This window comes from Oryctolagus cuniculus, chromosome 8 (genome assembly GCF_051225735.1).
Source record: "Oryctolagus cuniculus isolate XC-2025 breed Fujian yellow rabbit chromosome 8, ASM5122573v1, whole genome shotgun sequence".
In the NCBI taxonomy this organism is placed as follows: Eukaryota; Metazoa; Chordata; class Mammalia; order Lagomorpha; family Leporidae; genus Oryctolagus; species Oryctolagus cuniculus.
Window position 1 is genome coordinate 100,305,952 of NC_142874.1, and position 20,443 is coordinate 100,326,394.

At 49.4% G+C, this 20,443-nt stretch overlaps 1 long non-coding RNA gene across 5 annotated transcripts in view; it reads right to left on the reverse strand.

The window, feature by feature from the left end:
• LOC149125100 (uncharacterized) overlaps positions 1-18,966 on the reverse strand; it is a 37,593-nt gene extending 18,627 nt beyond the window's left edge. The window contains exons 1-2 of one of the 5 annotated variants that reach the window (XR_016212050.1): positions 17,639-18,966; positions 15,957-16,023 (exon numbers count right to left, since the gene is read on the reverse strand). This is a non-coding gene — a long non-coding RNA (uncharacterized LOC149125100). The remainder of the gene's footprint in view (positions 1-15,956; positions 16,024-17,638) is intronic. The other 4 variants (XR_016212049.1, XR_016212051.1, XR_016212052.1 and 1 more) reach the window with 4 other exon arrangements.
• Positions 18,967-20,443: the final 1,477 nt, after the last annotated feature.

Genomic DNA, 20,443 nt, shown 5'->3' on the forward strand with positions numbered 1-20,443 from the left:
TTTTTTTTTTGACAGGCAGAGTGGACAGTGAGAGAGAGACAGAGAGAAAGGTCTTCCTTTTGCTGTTGGTTCACCCCCCAATGGCCGCCGCGGCTGGCGTGCTACGGCCGGCGCACCGCACTAATCCGATGGCAGGAGCCAGGAGCCAGGTGCTTTTCCTGGTCTCCCATGGGGTGCAGGGCCCAAGCACCTGGGCCATCCTCCACTGCACTCCCTGGCCACAGCAGAGAGCTGGCCTGGAAGAGGGGCAACCGGGACAGAATCCGGCGCCCCGACCGGGACTAGAACCCGGTGTGCCAGCGCTGCTAGGCGGAGGATTAGCCTAGTGAGCAGCGGCGCCGGCCCCCTGGTATGTTTCTAACTCTACCATTTGGGGCAAGTCAGCTTGAGCATGTCCAAAATTGTACATCTCTTCCCTCTCTTATTCCTACTGTTATGTTTAACAGGGATCACATTTCAGTTAAATTTCAACACTTAAGAATAACTGTGTATTAATTACAGAATTAAACCAGTCATATTAAGTAGAACAGACAAAAAAACTACTAAGAGGGATAATGTATTAAGTTGTTCATTAACAGTCAGGGCTATGCTGATCAAGTCACCGGAAGCACATAAACAAGTCTAGTACCTGCTAACACTAACCGATAGAATAAATAAAGGGGAGAGTGATCCAACATGGGAAGTGAGATACTCAGCAGACTCATAGAATGGCAGATGTCCTAAACCGCACTCTGGCCTCAGAATCAGCCCTAAAGGCATTCCGATCTGGCTGAAAAGCCCATGAGAGTATTTCAGGCATGGAAAGCCAAGACACTCTGGCAAAAAACAAAAACAAAAACAAAAACAAAAAACAAAAACAAACCCAAATGAAAGATCTCTGTGAGTGAGATCCCAGTGGAAAGAACAGGTCATCAAAGAAGGAGGTACCTTTCTCTGAAGGGAGGAGAGAACCTCCACTTTGAATATGACCTTGTCTAAACAAGATAAGAGTCGGTGAACTCAAAAGGCTTCCATAGCCTTGGAAACTCATGACTGGTGCATAGGGAGATTACTGATGCCATAAACAGGAGTGTCAATTTGTAAAGTCAACAACAGGAGTCACTGTGCACTTACTCCTGATGTAGGATCTCTGTCCTTAATGTGCTGTACATTGAGACTTAATGCTATAATGAGTATTCAAACAGTATATTTCGCTTTGTGTTTCTATGGGGGTGCAAACTGTTGAAATCTTTACTTAATGTATACTAAACTGATCTTCTGTAAAAAAAAAAAAAAAAAAAAAGGCCGGCGCTGCAGCTCACTAGGCTAATCCTCCGCCTAGCAGCGCCGGCACACCGGGTTCTAGTCCCGGTCGGGGCGCCGGATTCTGTCCCAGTTGCCCCTCTTCCAGGCCAGCCCTCTGCTGTGGCCAGGGAGTGCAGTGGAGGATGGCCCAGGTGCTTGGGCCCTGCACCCCATGGGAGACCAGGAAAAGCACCTGGCTCCTGGCTCCTGGCTCCTGCCATCGGATCAGCGCGATGCGCCGGCCACAGCGCGCCAGCCGCGGCGGCCATTGGAGGGTGAACCAACGGCAAAGGAAGACCTTTCTCACCTGTCTCTCTCTCTCACTGTCCACTCTGCCTGTCAAAAAAAAAAAAAAAAAAAAAAAAGAAGAAGAAGAAGAAATTATCAATTCCCAACTTGACTCTCACTGGGATTAAACATGACAATAGGTCTGATCTGATTTCATCATCATTTAAAAAATCATCTATTATTTTTCACTTTATCTTTGTGTGGGAGCAAACTGTTGAAATCTTTACTTAATGTATGCTAAACTGATCTTCTGTATATAAAGAGAATCGAAAATGAATCCTCATGTGAATGGAAGGGGAGAGGGAGTGGAAAGGGGAAGGTTGCGGGTGGGAGGGACGTTATGGGGGGGGGGGAAGCCATTGTAATCCATAAGCCGTACTTTGGAAATTTATATTCATTAAATAAAAGTTAAAAAAAAATCTTCTGGGGCCGGCGCCGCGGCTCACTAGGCTAATCCTCCACCTAGCGGCGCCGGCACACCGGGTTCTAGTCCCGGTCGGGGCACCAGATTCTGTCCCTGTTGCCCCTCTTCCAGGCCAGCCCTCTGCTGTGGCCAGGGAGTGCAGAGGAGGATGGCCCAGGTGCTTGGGCCCTGCACCCCATGGAAGACCAGGAAAAGCACCTGGCTCCTGGCTCCTGCCACCGGATCAGCGCGGTGCGCCGGCCGCAGCGCGCCGGCCGCGGCGGCCATTGGAGGGTGAACCAACGGCAAAAGGAAGACCTTTCTCTCTCTCTCTCTCACTGTCCACTCTGCCTATCAAAAAAAAAAAAAATCTTCTTAGCAACATCTCCAATGGTATTTGCAGGCCAGCCAAATCAACGATATGAAAGGGTCCCAGCTGGCAAGCACCATTGCCTTGTGAGTTTGGTGACCATTAAAGCCACTGGAGGCTCCCCCAGAGTTTTGTTTACAACAACGGCTCTCATCATTCTGAAATGCTGCCCATTCTTCTGTGAGATCTGGGTCATTTATGAGGCCAGTGCTGTGGCACAGCAGGTTAAGCCATCATTTGCAACACCAGCATCCCATATCATAGCAATAATTCAAGTCCCAGCTGCTCCGCTTCCAACCCAGATCCCTGCTAATGTGCCTGGGAAGGTAGTGGAAGATGGCCCAAGTACTTGGGCTCCTGCCACCATGTGGGAGACTTGGATGGAGTTGCAACCCTGGCTGTTGTGGCCACTTAGGGGGTGATCCAGTTGATCTTTCTCTGTGACCTTCCAATAAATAAATAAACAAATCTTTAAAAAAAAAAAAAGAACTGAGGCACTTCTGTTCGCTAGTCGAGATGTTGGGCCTGCACTGTGGTATAGTGGAGACATTTCAGTTTTTAAAAAACGATGATTTGACCATGAGAAGTGGTGGTAGGGGATGAGGGCAGTTCTAAAAGAGCATCATCTTTCACCAGCTGCCCTTATTAGAAGGACAAGCAGATGACCTCCTGCCTGGGCCTCAGTGGAGCACAGACACAACTTCCTATACATCAGCCAAATACACCTTTCTATGCACTTTAAATCAACTGAGTGTAAGATCCTGCTTCTGAGTGGCTCGTAGGGCAATGAAGGGTCCCACTTCTGGACTATTTCAGTGAATGGAGATGGCCCAACAGCAAACAGGAACCCTAGTGAGGAAGGACTTCATTTAAAAAAAAAAGATTTATTTATTTATTTGACAGGTAGAGTTACAGAGAGAGAGAGGGAGAGAGAGAGGGGTCTTCCATCTGCTGGTTCACTCCCCAATTGGCCACAATGGCCAGAGCTGAGCTGATCTGAAGCCAGGAGCCAGGAGTTCCTTCCGGGTCTCTCAGGTGGGTGCAGGGGCCCAGGGACTTGGGCCATCTTCCATTGCTTTCCCAGGCCATAGCAGAGAGCTGGATCAGAAGAAGAGTAGCCGGGACTTGAACCAGTGCCCGTATGGTGCCACAGGTGGTGGCTTTACCCATTATGCCACAGCACCGGCTCCAGAACTTGATTTTTTAAAAGATTTATTTATTTTGGTGCCGGCACAGTGGCTCACTTGGTTAATCCTCCACCTGTGGTGCTGGCATCCCATATGGGCGCCGGGTTCTAGTCCCGGTTGCCCCTCTTCCAGGCCAGCTCTCTGCTGTGGCCCGGGAAGGCAGTGGAGGATGGCCCAAGTACCTGGGCCCTGCACCTGCATGGGAGATCAGGAGGAAGCACCTGGTTCCTGGCTTTGGATCGGTGCAGTGCGCCTGGCCATAGCAGCCATTAGGGGAGTGAACCAACAGAAGGAAGACCTTTCTCTCTGACTCTCACACTAACTGTCAAATAATAAAAAAAAAAGATTTATTTATTTAAGAGATAATACCTTCCATTCACTAGTTTACTCTTCAAATGGCTGCAATAGCCAGGACTGAGTCACCCTGAAGCCAAGAGCCTGGAACTCCACTGGGGTCTCGCATGTGGGCTGCAGAGGCCTAAGAACTTGGGCCATCTTCTGCTGCCCTCCCAGACACATTAGCAGGGAGCTAGATCAGAAGTGGAGCCACCAAGGATTCAAGCCAGTGCTCATAAGGGACGCTGGCATCACAGAGGGAGGCTTAACCTGCTGTACCACAAAGCCGGCCCCTAGAAGAACTTGTTAGTAGATTTGCTTTAACAGTATGTGAAGGCTTAGCCATGCACATCTTGTTTATTGAGGGAGCTAGTAATTCCTGATTCAAACCTTCTGTAAACCAAGCCCTAGAGATGGGGGACCAGGGTCCACATGGGGGTTAGGGGGATGATTACTGACATATCTAACTGGTGCCTCAAGGACACCAGCTTATCAGAATGGATGCTGAAGGCACCCCACCCCTCAGGGTACGGTCAGCAGGAAGCTGGGTGGGAAGCAGAGCTAGAACTCAAAATCAGGCACTCTGACACGGGATGCGGGTGTCCTAAGGGGTATCTTAACCACAGAGCCAAATGCCTGGGCACATTTCTGCTTTAAGACTTATTAGTGGGGCCAGCGCTGTGGCACAGCAGGTTAAAAACCCTGGCCTTAGGAGCCAGTATCCCATCTGGGCACCCGTTTGTGTCCTGGCTGCTCCTCTTCCAATCCAGCTCTCTGCTATGGCCTTGGATGGCAGTGGAGGATGACCTAGGTCTTTGGGCCCCTGCACCTGCGTGGGAGACCCGGAAGAGGCTCCTGGCTCCTGGCTTCAGATCAGCACAGCTCCGGCTGTTGAAGCCAATTGGGGAGTGAACCAGTGGATGGAGGACCTCTCTCTCTGTATCTACCTTACGCTGTAACTCTTTCAAATAAATAAAATAAATCTTAAAAAAAAATACTTATTGGTTACACAAAAGATTCACTGCAAGGAAGGTTAAAAGACTTAACATCTTCCAGAGCAGTAATAACAACCAGTTTTTCTTCTTCATTTTTTTTTTTTAGTGATTTTTTTTTTTTTTTGACAGGCAGAGTGGACAGTGAGAGAGAGAGAGACAGAGAGAAAGGTCTTCCTTTGCCATTGGTTCACCCTCCAATGGCCACCGCCGCCGGCGCGCTGCGGCCAGCGCACCGCGCTGATCCCACGGCAGGAGCCAGGTGCTTCTCCTGGTCTCCCATGGGGTGCAGGGCCCAAGCACTTGGGCCATCCTCCACTGCACTCCCTGGCCACAGCAGAGAGCTGGCCTGGAAGAGGGGCAACCGGGACTAGAACCTGGCACCCATATGGGATGCCGGCGCCGCAGGCAGAGGATTAACCAAGTGAGCCACGGCACCAAGCCCCAAGATGATCACATCTGAAACAGGTGTGTGAGTGAGCCACGAATTGTCCTTGTCAGTAATTCAGAGCTTCTAGGAATGGCCTCACTGTCCTACCAATTCATCTGTGCTCTGGCCATCAGGGGATTCTTGTTCATACATTCTTGCATGTGTGTGTGTGTGTGTGTGTGTATCTGGGCATGTGTGTGCTAGAGGGGTGGGGGTATGGGATGGCCGCAGTTACTCTCCGGTTATTTTCCTGTTCATGATTTTCAAAACAGGCACTGATCACCAGTTCCTGTGATCAGCAGAACACAAGGTTCACTCAGCTGCATCAGGCAGAGCTGCTCCCTGATAAGGAAGAGAACAGAAAGGCAAGGATCTGATAGAACCTTGCCTGGAGGCCAGTTCAGGCTGCCTGCGGGGTGAGGCTGTTTTTAAGATTTTGATTGCAAATTGGCATCTCCTTTGAATGTATAGGAAATTATACCAAAGTCACTTGGAAAGGGAGCAGCAGGAAATGAGTCTTGTTCCAGGGGAATTTCATTTGAAAGAGGAGTGGGTGGTGTCCAGTCTAATTTACGATGCTGGCCCTACACGTGTCGGGAGGATTTCAAGGTAAGAGTCCGGAAGGAATTTTTGCCAAGCTTCCCCCCCACCCAAAAAAAAAAGAGGAAAGTAGATTCCAATAAAGACCACAGATGCAAACCTGGTGGGGCTTGCATCTTCGATCCACTGGAAGACTAACAACGTACTTATAAAATTGGTCTGAGGGCACACGCACAAGGTCTTGTTGGAATTCAAAGCTTTTTCTAAAAGTGTGTATGACTTCCAGTGACTTTTTCCTAACTGGATTTTATTGAGTATTCTCTGATTTCCTCTTAGGAAAACTATAAAAATTTCTAGTTAGTAATGAGAAAACGTTGTTTAAAAAAATCATGATCTACCCCAGTAAAGGCTTTGAAAATCTCCCCCAACTCACAGAGAATCCTGCACTGTCAGGAAGAGAAATTAACAGTGATAAGATCGGACATTTTAAAGTATCGTACTAGGTCCAGGTGACACCTGCCATTGTCTATAAACTTCAGAACCCCAGGAGATAAGGTAATACTGTTTTTCCCATTTGATAGATAGTAAAACTGAGGCTTACATTCAATAAATGGGGCCTGTGCTGTGGTTTAGTAGGTTAAGCCACCACCTGTGGCACTGGCATCCCAGATGGCCACCAGCTTGAGTCCCGGCTGCTCCACTTCTGACCCAGCTCCCTGCTAATGGCCTGGGAAAGCAGTGGAAGATGGCCCAAGTGCTTGGGCTCCTGAACCCACGTAGGAGACCCAGAAGAAGCTCCTGGCTCCTGACTTTGGATTGGCTCAACTCCAGCCTTTGCAGCCATTCAGGGAGTGAACCAGTGGATGGAAGACTTCTGTCTCTGTCTGTCTGTCTCTCTCTCTCTCTTCCTCTCTCTCTCTGTAATTCTACCTCTCAAGTAAATAAGTAAATCTTTAGATGAATAAATTAACTTTCCCAAGATTGTCTTTCTAGGAAGTGGTATAGGTAGAAGTGAAATTAGATCTGATTTGACTTCAAAGTACACACCATTTCTTCAGCAAATTGGACAGCAGCATCGTATGATAGTTGGGGGAGTCAGCTTATGGTCCCCCAAAAATATCCATACCCTGATCTTCAAAGCCTGCAAACAGAATACCTACATGATGGAAAGGGCTTTGAAGATGTGAGTAGATGAAGGGCCATGAGATGGAGACAGCAGTCTGAATTAGCCACATGAGCCCAGTGTACCACAAGGGTCCTTACACGTGAAACAGGAGGTAGGTGAGTGAGGGAAAGGGTGGATGAGGGCAGTGGAGGTCATGGGGTTTCAACATCACAAGGAAACCAGAAGCCAAGGACTGCAGCCAGCCTTCAGAAAATGGAATAGGCAAGAGGCAAATTCGTGCCTGGAGTCTCCAGGAGCAAAACCCAGTCCCACCAACAACTTGACTTCGATGTTACAAGACCTGTTTTGGACATCTGGTCTCCTGAATGGTATATTAATAAAACTGGCCTGCATTCAGCTACCAAGTTTGAGGCGATCGGTTATAAATGAAATAGAAAACTAACATGGCAGCCAAAGAGAGTAACTGTGCTCCTGAGTAACTGAGAATCCGATTTCATGTCTGGAAATATAAGAACTTGGCGAATGTTTGTTGAATTAAATAGAAAGGGTCTGATATATAATCCAATTTTAAGCCCAAAACTTTCATGTGATGAATAGGGACACTAATACATTCCAGGTCAATGAAGACTTGTTGGTTCTTGGGCTCTCCCAAGCTGAGGATCTCTCTGCTGAAGCCAACATTGTAGTTTTCTGGTCATTATCTCCAGGACTTCCTACTGCATTTACAACGAGGCCATGAATGGGAACAGACTCCCTAAGAGATCAGTCATGGCAATGTCATAGCCACCACAGGAAAGCACGGATTAAAAACAATTAACTGTGCACATCCTGAAAGCCTGGTCTGCGCTCTCAGTCCATGGCAGGGACTTCACGAGTCAGGCCCTGGACCCCAGCTCCCAGGGGTGGCGTGTTGGGCAGCCCCAGGGTGCCAGGGAGCAGCGGGGCTACGCGCCAGGGGACATTCACCCACTAGCTCATGAACTACTTACTGAGTATTTGCCATGGGAGTGACCATGATAAACGAGGCTCCCATCTTCACGGAGCTTACCTGCAGAAAGAGGAGCTGGCAACAAGCCAGGTACTGCAAAACTCACTCTGTCTCGGGAATTGTGCTGCTACCGTGATGGGAGAGCACAGTGGTAGAGTGCAGCCAGTCTCAGAGTCCTCCCTTAACAAGCCAGAGGAGCCCTTGTTACAGGATGGGTTTGCTATGAAGTAAAGGCAAAGTTTTGAAGCCATGGAGAATCGTGACTACAGGGGCTGTGGGATCATTAGCAGATGACATGGTACTTCTACTCCAAACCATCCAGCGGTCTTCCCTTGGCCCACAGAAGAACATCCAGTCTCCATGACACAGCCCACCAAGTCCGTCACAATGTGCCCTGTGCTTCCCTCAAGCCAACCTTCCATCCTCGTCTATGGTACCTTCCAGCTCCCACCCTTTTCTTGGTTGGCGTCAGCAGGTACCAGCCTAACCACGCCTCCTCCAGGAAGTCATTTCTGATGCCATATCTGGGTTCGGGGCTCCTCCTCATGTGCTTGCAGCTTGTGCTTCCTCTACGAGCACTCCCCACAGTGTGCCTTACTGCTTGTGACCTTGCATATTCCTGTGCGACATCTCTAGAGCGTGGTGTCTGTGCAGGCAAGGGTCGTGTTGCCTCGTGCACTCAGGATGTGCGTGTTTACATGAGCTGGGGAAAGGCAAGAGTGGCAGAAAGCCAAGGCCAAGAGGAAACACCGCTGTGGGCATCTTTGTGGGTGACAGAGGTGCCGGCTCATCGGGCTGCACTGAGATATTCAAGAGTTGTAAACCCAGGGAGGGATACAGGCCTATCATGTGTCTCTAGCCCTGACTCCCCATTGTGGTTGGCTTAGGGCATTTGCTGCAAGGCATCAAAGCGGGCTATTTTTAAACTGAATGTTTAGGATGTCCCCAAATTCCTATGATGAAATCCTAATCTGCACTGTGATGGTATTTGGAAGAGGGTCTTTGGGAGGTGTTTAGGTCATGAGGGCAACATGAGTGGGATTGGAGCCTTTATGAGAAACATGAGAGATTCTCTCTCTCCCTCTCTCTCTCTCTCTCTCTCCCATGTGGCTATGTAAGCTGCAAGAGAACCCTCATCAGGAATTTGTGGGCATCCTGACCTCAGACTGTGGAGCCTGTTGAATCAAGAGAAACAGACATCTGCTGTTGGCACCACCCAGCCTGTGGTATTTTTTGTCCTAACAGCTCCAGTTGGCAAGGACAGGCAGAGAGGCAAGGACTGGAGCTAACGCTCAGCCACTGCTTACCGTGCCTCATGCCCCGGTCCCCGGTGGAGCTGTGTCCACCCTAAGGAAGAGGCACCAGTCTCGTGTTAGGAAGGTTCTTAGGCACACTGTGCTCCCGGATGTTTAGGGGCTGGTCCCCTGGGGGCTATGTGGACATCGAGGGACAGTACATTTTTCTAACTCTCTACCCAGCAGGGATCATTCTGTGACTTGTCTACCCCTTAGATGGAACCTGTTTTGATTGGGCACAAGCGCCAGACACAGGCTAGCCACACCCAGTAGACTGAGAACCCAGGCAAGGCACCAGCGTCTAGCTAGAGTGTGCTTCCTCCTCAGCGTCTCTGGGGCAGTTTGTGCAGCACGAGCCCTGTCAACAGCACATAGCGCTCCAAACTGGTAGCGATGCCAGGTGTTCAAAATGTTCAGAACCGCACACCGCCATCTTGTCTTTTGAAAAAGTTATATGCTTTCAGAATGGTGCCTGTTCCCAAAAGCCTTGTAGGAGGCGCCAGCAGTCTCCAAGATGCCTTTTTATTGGCTTGTTCTGCATACATTTCTAGGTCTTTCTATTCATACGGTGCCTTTGTGCATTCTGCCTTTCTAAGGCCCACTTGTAAAACCACAGGATGCTGATTTCCTTACACATAATATAATTCTCACAATGGATATTTAAAATTTATGGCCAAATCTCCCACATGAAGGTGGTCTGGCAGCCATAAATTTTTTCCTTCTGGACCTAAATGACCATTAACTGTTTGGCGTTTCTGCAAACAGGTTTTGATGAACTATGATATTTTGCTTAAAATCCTTCCAAGAATAATGTCAGACTTCCTAATTGCCTTACCCACGGCCACCAGCAGGCAAAAGTCACCTCCACTGCACAGCTTATGGTCAAAGAAATCAAAGTGCAACTCCAACACAGTGGTGAGCCCAGGGACGCAGGGCAGACAGCTCCTTTTCTGCATAGGTTTGGGAATGGCCCTCTCAGCGGCACAGTGATTAGACTATCATTATCTCTCTGTCTTATTTCTGCAAGAGGAGAAATAAGCCACGGGGGCTGTTGCAGAGCTGAGAAAAACTCGGCAGGAGGTTGAACACAGAGCAGTCGTCAAAATTCAGCCACAGTGGCAATACAGATATTTCAGCTGGTAGTCGGGGGCCGGATGATCAAAGATGTTCAAGTGTTCACTCATTTGGAGTCACATCAGGCGTCTTGTGCAACATTTATACGTCCAAAAACAAAAAGACATCTATCTGTGTGTCAGGGCTAGACCGCCAGCCGACCTCACGGGGGAAGAGCTGTCAGTTGTTCTGAGATTACAGCCTTCCAAATGCATTGAATTTAAAATGTTCTTTCTTTACGTAATGATTTCCACGGTAGACAGGAGTTGTCGGTTGGTGGAAAGTTTAAAAATTGTCAACTGCTGAATTTTGCATTTGGAAATGCAATGCTGCAGGAAATCCAAAAGTCTTGGGCCCGCACGTTGACTGTATTTTCGATTTTCCATGTCTCCTGTTTGCTGTCATATTGAGGAGCCTCACAGAACACGGCAGCAGTGTGGGGGGCACAAGGCCTGGGACTTGTTCCCAGACACAACCTCTGTGCAAAGAAGCAGGTTTGTGTCAAGAGCTACAGCCCGTCAATAGACACCCATGCAGAAGGGTTTTAAGATCCTTTTCAGTTCAAGAAAGAAGAAGACAAAAAGAGGAAAAAAGGAAAGAATAATAATAATAAAAAAACAACCCTGGCTATTATTCAATGCATGGTTCCGTTAGAGCTTTCTTCAAAACTTTTCTGATACTGGCTTATCTTATGCCATCACACGGGAATGAACTAAGTCCTCAACACAGGAACAGTCTCATGCTGCACAAGCTGGGTAAAACAGCTTTTCCTGGATGGGCCTTTCTATCCTCCGCTATAAAACAAGACTTGGACTCGGAAGCTCAAGTGCCTCCCAACACTAACATTACCCACTCACTGGCATCTTCAACTTACAAGAACTACTCTGCTCCCTAGCATGTTAAGTGGACAGACGTGAATGGAAGCTAGCAAATATGAGGGAGTGCTAGCAACTGCGCCAAGTGCTTTATGCACCACAGTTAAAGACCTCTGAGGGGTCCTCAGAAGTTCATGGAAAATGCATGTTTTGAAAGAACTATACATGGATTTCAAAGATTTTTTTTGTACCAAACCAAAATTACCTTTTAATTCCATTTTCCTACAAATTCTTTGAAGTGACTTCATGTTTTCTTAATTTATTTATTTCTCACTTCAAAAGGAGGGCCGTGGGCAGGGGTAAGGGGGGGCGGGTAGGAGAAAGATCTTCCATCTACTGGTTCACTTGCCAATGTCTGAAATAGCCAGGGCCAAAGTCAGGAGCCTGGAACTCGATCAGGGTCTCCCATCTGGGTGGCAGGGACCTAAGTACTTGAGCCAATTCTTGCTGTCTCCCAGGGTGCATGGTAGCAGAAAGCTGGGTCAGAAGTGGAGCTGGCTCTGCCTACAGTGCCGGCATCCCATATAGCGCTGGTTCCAGTCCTGGCTGCTCCACTTCTGATTCAACTCTCTGCTTCAGCCTGGGAAAGCAGTAGAAGATGGCCCAAGCCCTTGAGCCCCTGCACCTGCATGGGAGACCCAGAAGCAGCTCCTGGCTCCTGGCTTCAGATCGACCCAACTCTAACCATTGCAGCCATTTGCGGAGTGAACCAGTGGATGGAAAACCCTCTATCTCTCTGCCTCTGCCTCTCTGTAACTCTGTCTTTCGAATAAATAAATACTAAAAAAAAAAAAAAAAAAAAAAGTGGAGCTGGGACTCAGACCCAGGCACTCAGAAAGAGATACAGGTATTTCAAGCAGTGTTTTAACTGCTACACCAAACACCCACCCAATCTTCATTTTCATCTACCACTTTGTCTTTCTCCGTGCTTGCTAAAGCTCTTCTTTCATTGCATTACTTTGCTACTGAAAGCAAAACAGCTTGTCACAAAAAAATAACGGAGCTCACACCCAGGTGCTCACCAGGAGGCAGGCGACAAAGCTGAGCGGAGCTGATCCAGAAACCCCGGGAGACAAACCACGATCTCTGGTGCCAGGCCAAAGACCCAGAGGCCACTCAGCCCCAGCCCCAGGAGACCCAACTGGTCAATCACACATCATCCAATCTCTCTCTCCCCGAGACAAAACACCTGGTCTTTTGGCTGTGTAATCGTTAGGATTATACGGTCACATTATATGGTCACACAAAGACCACAATGGGCAAGCGGGCAGGCAGCCTGTTGGTAGTTTTTGAAACAAAGGAATGAAATTCTGAGAATCAAGAGTCTGCCATGGAACCTGAACTCTTCAGCAGCCCAAAATACACTCCTTTCGTGTCTATCACCTTGTGATCAGTCGTGGAGCCCCTCACTCCCAACTCCTAGACAAGGCCACGGAGCACTTGCTTCGGAGATGGATCCTGACACGAGTTCCGGTTCTATCATCAGCTCCCTTGTAAAAGGCACCTCAATTTCTCCAGTTCTTTTTCTTTTAAGATTTATTTATTTATTTGAAAAAGAAACTTACAGAGAGAGCAAGAGAACAAGAGCTAGAGATCTTCTAACCACTGGTTCACGTCCCAGATGGCCACAATGGCCAGGGCTCGGCCAGGAGTGAGTAGCCTAGAACTCTATCCAGGTCCCCACATGGGTGCAGGGGCCCAAGCACTTGGGCCATCTTGCATTGCTTTCCCAAACACATTAACAGGGAGCTGGATCACAAGTGGAATAACTGGGACTTGAACTGGCACACACACAGGATGCCAGTGTCCCAGGCAGCAGCTGAACACACACTGTGCCACAGTGCCAGCCCTGAGTTTCCCCAGTTCTAAAACAAAGCTAATGATCTCCGCTTCCTGTGATGGCTTCCTTTCTAGTTGGAAGGATTCTGGATTCGTCGCTGCGCCCAGCCTCTGCTACTCCCTGTTCCCCACATGGAGACCAGACTCTCATCCCCTCCCATCCACGGCCCCTGTACACCAGCTCACTCTGAAGTGACATCTGTGCTGCTTCCCTGGAAGAATTATCTTCGGGGCCAGCACTGTGGCGTAGTAGGCTAAGCCTCCACCTGTGGTGCTGGCATCTCATATGGGATCCGGTTGGTGTCCCGACTGCTCCTCCTCCTATCCAGCTCCCTGCTAATGTGCCTTGGAAAGCAGTGGAAGATGGCAAGTGCTTGGGCCCCAGCACCCACGTGGGAGACCCAGAAGAAGCTCCTGGCTCCTGGCTTCAGATCAGCTCAGCTCTGGCTGTTGCCGCCATGTGGGGAGTGAACCAGTGGATGGAAGGCCTCTCTCTCTGTCTCTCCCTCTCTATAACTCTGCTTCCTAAATAATAAATCCAGAACAACAACAATAACAACAACAAAACCCAAATTATCTTTGCCATCACCCAACAGCTCCCCTTTTAGCTTTCTTCCCTGTCTTGCATCCTGGGTTTCAATGAACACTGAATATGGTTGACCTGGGTTAGAAAGAGTCAAATGATGGGGCTGGCACTGTGGCGCAGTGGGTAAAGCTACCACCTACAGTGCCACCATCCTGTATGGGCACCAGTTCGAGTCCCGGCTACTCCTCTTCCGATCCAGCTCTCTGCTGTGGCCTGGGAAAGCAGTAGAAGATGGCCTAAGTCCTTCGACCTCTGCACCCATGTGGGAGACCCAGAAGAAGCTCCTGGCTCCTGGCTTTGGATCGGTGCAGCTCCGGCCATTGCAGCCAATTGGGGAGTGAACCAATGGATGGACACTCTCTCTATTTCTATTTATTTCTATTTCTATTTCTATTTCTATTTCTATTTCTATTTCTATTTCTATTTCTCTCTCTCTCTCTCTCCTTCTCTCTCTGTGTAACTGAAAAGCTAATACTCAGAAATTACCCAGAGTTTGGCCGCTCCTAAGCTTCATGCCATCTATAACATCCTATAACATCTAACTCCCTGCAGTGCCGCAAAACTTCCATGCACAATGGTTCCAATGTGGGACAGGGTATCTTTTGCATGGTTGCCTCTTCATCAGCAACAAAAACCAATTTCAAAAGGCACAACCCCGATCTCTCCCACCACACCTCTTAAATAGCAGTAGCAGCAATGGTAATAAGAATAGCACATGACCACGGTTGCTTCCTCTCGTACTCTAAACCATGGCCCCAGTTGGAAGCTGCTAATAAGATCCTGCTCTAATTCCGCTCTGGGCTATGTCCAGATTTGATGGCGAATGCACTGGAGGTACCGAGGGACACAGCAGCCCCAGGAGTGTTTTTTGTCAAAGCCTGGCTGTCGTGATAAACCCTGCACTCTGAGGAGATAAGTGATGCCCTCGCACGGCCATCCATTTCAATATCTGTCCAGTGTGGGTTTCTCTGGAGATTTATTTGCACTAAGTTCCCATGATGTCACAGAGAGGTGGTGATCTGGAAACGGAATTAGAGGGAAGTGTTTGGGGGAATTATTCTGATAAATGATTGGTTGAGGGTGGTAATTGGTGGGGGTGGGGGTGGGGGTGGGGTAGAACCCCGCTGAGCCTCTCTTGTTTGGGTTAAATGATCACCTGCCAACTTGTCCCTCAATGTTTGAACTTCATGAAACCTGGCCACACAAAAAGCAAATGTGCATGGTGTACCTGGAATCCAAAAGGAACAAACACTGTCCTGGGATTAAACATCCCTCTGTGTGCCCAGAAAGAGCTCATGGCTGTAAAGCTTGGAGAACTTGGTTAGGGGGCCAGAAGGTAGTTTGAAGGTCAAGGTCAACACTGGCTGGCTGGACAGTAACTGAGGAAGACAGGGAGAGGGCAGGGTGGAGGAGCGGTGTAAGGAAGCCACCTCACCAAAGGCGTTGAACAAGGGGTGGGTGTGACAGCCCCACTGGCAGTTCACAGTCCCCATCAAGCTGGTCCCCAACACCATGGCAAAGTCTCTTGCAGGCCAGACCCTTTGAACATGAACACGCTTATCCTATGTGCTCAGGACACCCTTTTGCCCTGAGAGTGCTCCTAAGAGTTATTTTCTCCCCCAGAATAAGATATCTTGGGCAGGGATACCAATGTGTTTTCCCTAAAGCCTTGCAGGTCTCCAGGACAGGTGAGACTCACTTTAAGACAACGTAGCGACCAAAGAAATAAGCAAAAAACAATAGCTTTGTGTTTTTATCTTTCAGCCCAGAACACCTCTTCGGTGGCCGCCAGCAGAGCATACTCCCTTCACCTGTGGCTGCAAGTTCACTGACATAAGCTCTGGTGTCCTTTAGCGATGCACGGACTTCCAGTCTCTTGCATCGGTTTCTCAGTCATCCCAGCCCTTGAGAATGCCCCGCGAAGCGCCAAGCTCTGGTGTCCTTTAGCGATGCACGGACTTCCAGTCTCTTGCATCGGTTTCTCAGTCATCCCAGCCCTTGAGAATGCCCCGCGAAGCGCCTTCCCAGTGCCTAAAGCCGATCTGAGCAAGGGGCTGCCAGATGTTCATCTCATGACGCCGCCCACCCTGTGAGAATGAGCTCCCTCTGGGCAGCAAACCATCAAGAAGCAAGGAAGGGAAACTTGAAGACTACTACAGTTTCTATTACGGAAATTAGAGGCAGCCCAGACTTGTGAAATTTCATCAAGATGAGAAGGACATAATTTTTCTTACAAGCCAAAAATAGAACATTCAGGAAGCCCTGCCCTGAGAACAAATCACAGTAAAAGTCAAAGGTGGTTACCAATGCTGCAGACACACTCAGCCCTTCATTCACGGACATCGGAATGTGGTCCACGGTTGCCAAAGACCTGCCAGAGACGTCAGGGGAGACAGAGAGAGAATGAATAGCAGCCTAAAGGACTTGTTAGCTCTTTGTCTTTGGAGTAAACACCAAAGCCCTGAAATGGTCTCCCAGACCCTGTGCGGCCGCCGCAGCCGGCTTGCTCTCCTGCTCCCTGGAGCCCGCCTGGTCCTCCACTGTTCCTTGAACGTGCCAAGCTGCCCTTCCTCTGCCTGGAACAAATGCCTTCCAAATACCCTTGCGGCTCCCTTGGGTCCACCCACACCTGCACTCCCGCGCATCCGGACTGCGCAGCCCGACCGTCTGACGTGCTGCACATTCAGCCACTAGCTTGTCCATTGCGTCCCTCTCTGCCATGTCCCCAGTGACCCGAATGCAGTCAATGGTAGGGGCCCCCATACATCTTTGACAAAAGTACACGTGACAGAAGGCACTGGGCACCAACACACGGATCACTCTTTCCACTCCCTTGGAGAAATGCATTCTGGGATGACAGTTCACATTTGGTTCGTAGGAAGAGCTGATAGAAAACATGCAAATGGTGGTCTCTCCTATGTCCAGTTTGGAAACATGGGCCATTTCGTTACTCCATCTGTTGTATAAGGACAGACACAAATTCCTTTAAGAGTTTGTGATCTCTGGAGTTAACGCTTATTTTCATCTTTAAACAGTACAGATGACCTAAGTCTCTCCTTAATTGTCTCTCCACAATTGTTACTAAGTCATGCAGAGTGTGAGTGTGTGTGTGTGTGTATACACCCAGGTTATCCCTTTAAGACCATTTGAGCTCTTGCACGTATATGCATTTGCTCCCTAATACATCGCATGGAATTTGGAGAAATGTTTGCAACTGTTTCCTAGGACACGGTGGTCCTTCAAACCTCTCAGGGGTCCTCTGAGATGGGGGTAACTGACATAGGAGCCAAGGGCATTGTCCCAGGTTCCACCAAACGCAGAATCCCCTCCCAGCGTGTGGGCAGGGAGAGAGCACGGGAAATTGGAAGAGGACAAGCACCGATGGAGGAGGGGGCCGCTGCGCTCTGGGGGCCTCAAGAGGAACCGAATGGGATCCTGGAATCTCCATTACACTGCTGAGAGCAGCCTTCACCTTGGCCTCTGGCCAAGCAGGTTTAGTGGGAAAAGTATTAACGCCTGCAAGGTGGTCCCACAGCAAAGTCCCCACGGACAGAGGCTCCACTATAGCTGGGGAAAGCAAGAGGAAGAGGCCCATCCCCGCACCGCCGAGACTGCTGCGAGGTGACAGGGCTCTATATCACGAGGCTGGCCGCAGCGTGAGGGCGGAGGCAAGATGGAAAGGCCGCGAGCCCATGGATGACACAGAGCGAGGGAGAGAGCGACCTGGGAGAGCAGAATCCGCACCCCAGAACAGGCCCGGGTTTGTTTCAGGCTAAGCCATGGCAACAAATTTTTCGGCTCGCAGCTCTCGGAGCAGCTGTCCGACAGGGGCTCGGGCAGGGCCCGCACCGGCCTCCCGGACTCCCTAGCCAGGGCTTCAAGCAGCACCTAAGTGTTAAACCTTCAGTTCATTTGCACAGCACAGCTATGAAAACAAAGCAAGCCCCGGACCTCCCCAGGGGGGAACAGACAACCTTGCCTCTTACCTCCCCCTCCCAGCGCCAAGCACTTTGCAGCAGTTTGAAAAGAAAGAAACCTGCTTGTTAGTTTTAAGGGGATGAAAACACGGATCATGGTTTCAAGCACGCAAACAGCCAGCACACTGAGTCTGTAGAAGCGCCCAAGGCATTCTGGGGAATTCCAACAGGTGAGTGTCACAGAGCAGCGACAACGACCAAGAATCTCCGCAGGTGCTGAATGTTAGAAGAAACTTCTAGAAGAAACTTCCGAGGACCCCTAGATTTGAGTCCCAAATCTGGATCTGAGAATGAGGCATGCACAGCTCTCGGGTGGTTGTGCCAGGTCGCGCTGCCTTCTGCTAAAATGGGAATAAGTTACAACGCCCAGTGCTTCCTTCCTACTTGTTTTTATGTGTTGGGGATCTACAAAAGTTGCTTTCACTAGAGAGTTCCGAAGCCACGCGTGGAAACCAGTGATGGTGTTAATATCTTCAAAATCCGTCAGGTGCCTTTCCCAGAGTCAGAGAAACAGGCAGGGAGCAGCCAGACCAGAGAGAAAATGCCACGCCCCCATTCAGCGCATGCGCCAAGGAAACTTGCCTGTGGCGTTTAGGCCCCAAATTCAGGGGAAAATAACGCTCCTAATCTGCAATGCTGGGAAAACGAATGAACCGCATGAACCGTTTGGGGCTGAATGGATTTTTGGCTTCCCTCGTGGGGCTCAGCCTCACTGCTGGCGGTCAGCGCTTGGGCTTCAAGCACAGGGCTGGGATGATCTGCTGTAGGGAGATCCACCGCTTCTGCACTTCCACGTTTCAGGAACCCAAGCCTGAGACTGATTCCAGACGAGACACAAGAGGAAAGGAAACGCTGGATCCTACCTGCGGGCTCCAAAGGCTCCTCAGCGCTTTCTTTGGTGACATTGAAGGCAGAGAGGCCCTCCTCCTGGGGCCTCATCGGGGAGCTTGTTAGAAAGGCCAGTGTCTGCCCCACTTTGCTGAGTTGGAGTCTTTGCAGGGGGCCCAGGTGCCGGGAGCAAGCGCTCAGGGCGTTTGCGTACTGAAGTGAGAAGCGGCTGGTCTCCATCTAGCACAGGTGTGTCCCAAACCAGCAGGTTCGGCTTCACCTGGGCACGGGTCAGAGCTGTGGCTGTTCATCTCGCTCCAGACCTGCTGAGCCGGGCACTCTGAGGTAGGGCCCACCCGTCTAGGGGAAAGCAGCCTTCCAGAAAAATCTGATGCGCACTAACATTGGGGAACCACTGCTTTAAACTGTGGAGACAGGCTCCACTCAGGACAGCCCCCATGAAACGCGAGAAGGGAGAAACCACCAGCTCCCAAACTGGGTTTTCTGGTATGGGTGTTCTTTAAGTAAAGCATATTTGGGAAAGACATTGTTAAAATTGTTAATCATTTTTATTTTTCATGGCACGACTACTCAGCATCAGTACATTATGCACCTGTCTATGAGATAGACAGTTGGTAGCAATCCCCAAATTTTGGGGGGAATCACTTAAGATTGAAGCCATCCTGGTCCATCCATATGTTTCTCACTTGACTCATATCCTGAACAAAGGATTCACAATTTGAGTTTGTTTTTGAGTAATACCTTTTCATCGCCAAGTAGGAAAAAGGGCTGGCTAGGTTGTGGGGCAGTCTGGTAGGCTCACACTAGTTCATTTTTGTGTGGCAATAGTGCTGCAAGACACTGGAGAACTATACTCCAAGATGGCGGGGTGGGGTGCGGTGGGGATGGAGCAGGCTCCACCAGGTCCTGTATCTTCGCCAAGGTCAGAAGTGTGGTAAGCCAGGGAAGGCTGATTGGAGATGTTGACCTCCCGGGCAATTCCCACACTGATGGAAGTGGGCAGGCATCACTGGAAATGCTAGGAGATGGAGAGTTGTGATTGACTAGGGTGGGTCCTGGGGTGGGAACTCCACGAAGCTGGGTGTGAGACTTTGATAAGCGGCTAAGAGATTCCACAGCAACACCAGGTAACTCCTGCCTGAGGACTGCGCTCCTGAGTGAGGCTGGGGAGACCTGTCTGGGGCAGAGCGAACTGGAGCAGAGCATTCTTTAAAAAAAGATTTATTTATTTGAAAGGCAGAGTTACAGAGAAGCAGAGGCTGAGAGAGAAAAAGAGAGGTCTTCCATTCGCTGGTTCAGTCCCTAGACTGGAGCTATGCCAATCTGAAGCCAGGAGCTTCTTCCTGGTCTCCCACGTGGGCACAGGGGCCCAAGGACTCAGGCCATCTTCCACTGCTTTCCCAGGCCATAGCAGAGAGCTGGATCAGAAGTGGAGCAGCCAGGACTTGAACCAGCACCCATATGAGATGCCAGCACTGCAGGCAGTGGCTTTACCCACCACACCACAGCACCCCATGGACCAGAGCATTTTTAAGACACTGAACTGTGTCTCCAGTTTTCCCCCACCACTTCTTCCTTCCGAAGTGCTCAGACTTCCCTCTAGATAAATGCTTAATAATAATAATAATTTTTAAAAGTGAAACTGTTGATTTGGAAGTGATTCTAATTATTAGGCAGCTGGCAGCACCGCTGTGTTCAACTGGATGTAATGCAGGTTCATGCTCAGGCGAGTCTCTCCAAGGCTATTGCCTGTAATCTTCCTAAAGGAGGTCTGGTCCCTGGAAGCACTTGATTTGCATATGTGCATATAATGACAATATTCAATTATTACTGGTTAGTGCTTCTTCCACTCTATCAACAGTTTAACTTGGTCTAGAGATCAACTGTGAGTGTTAACCATGTTTCACTGGCTCCCTGTCATATTCATACAAGAATGAAACTGATTAGTATGAGAGTGACGTTTAT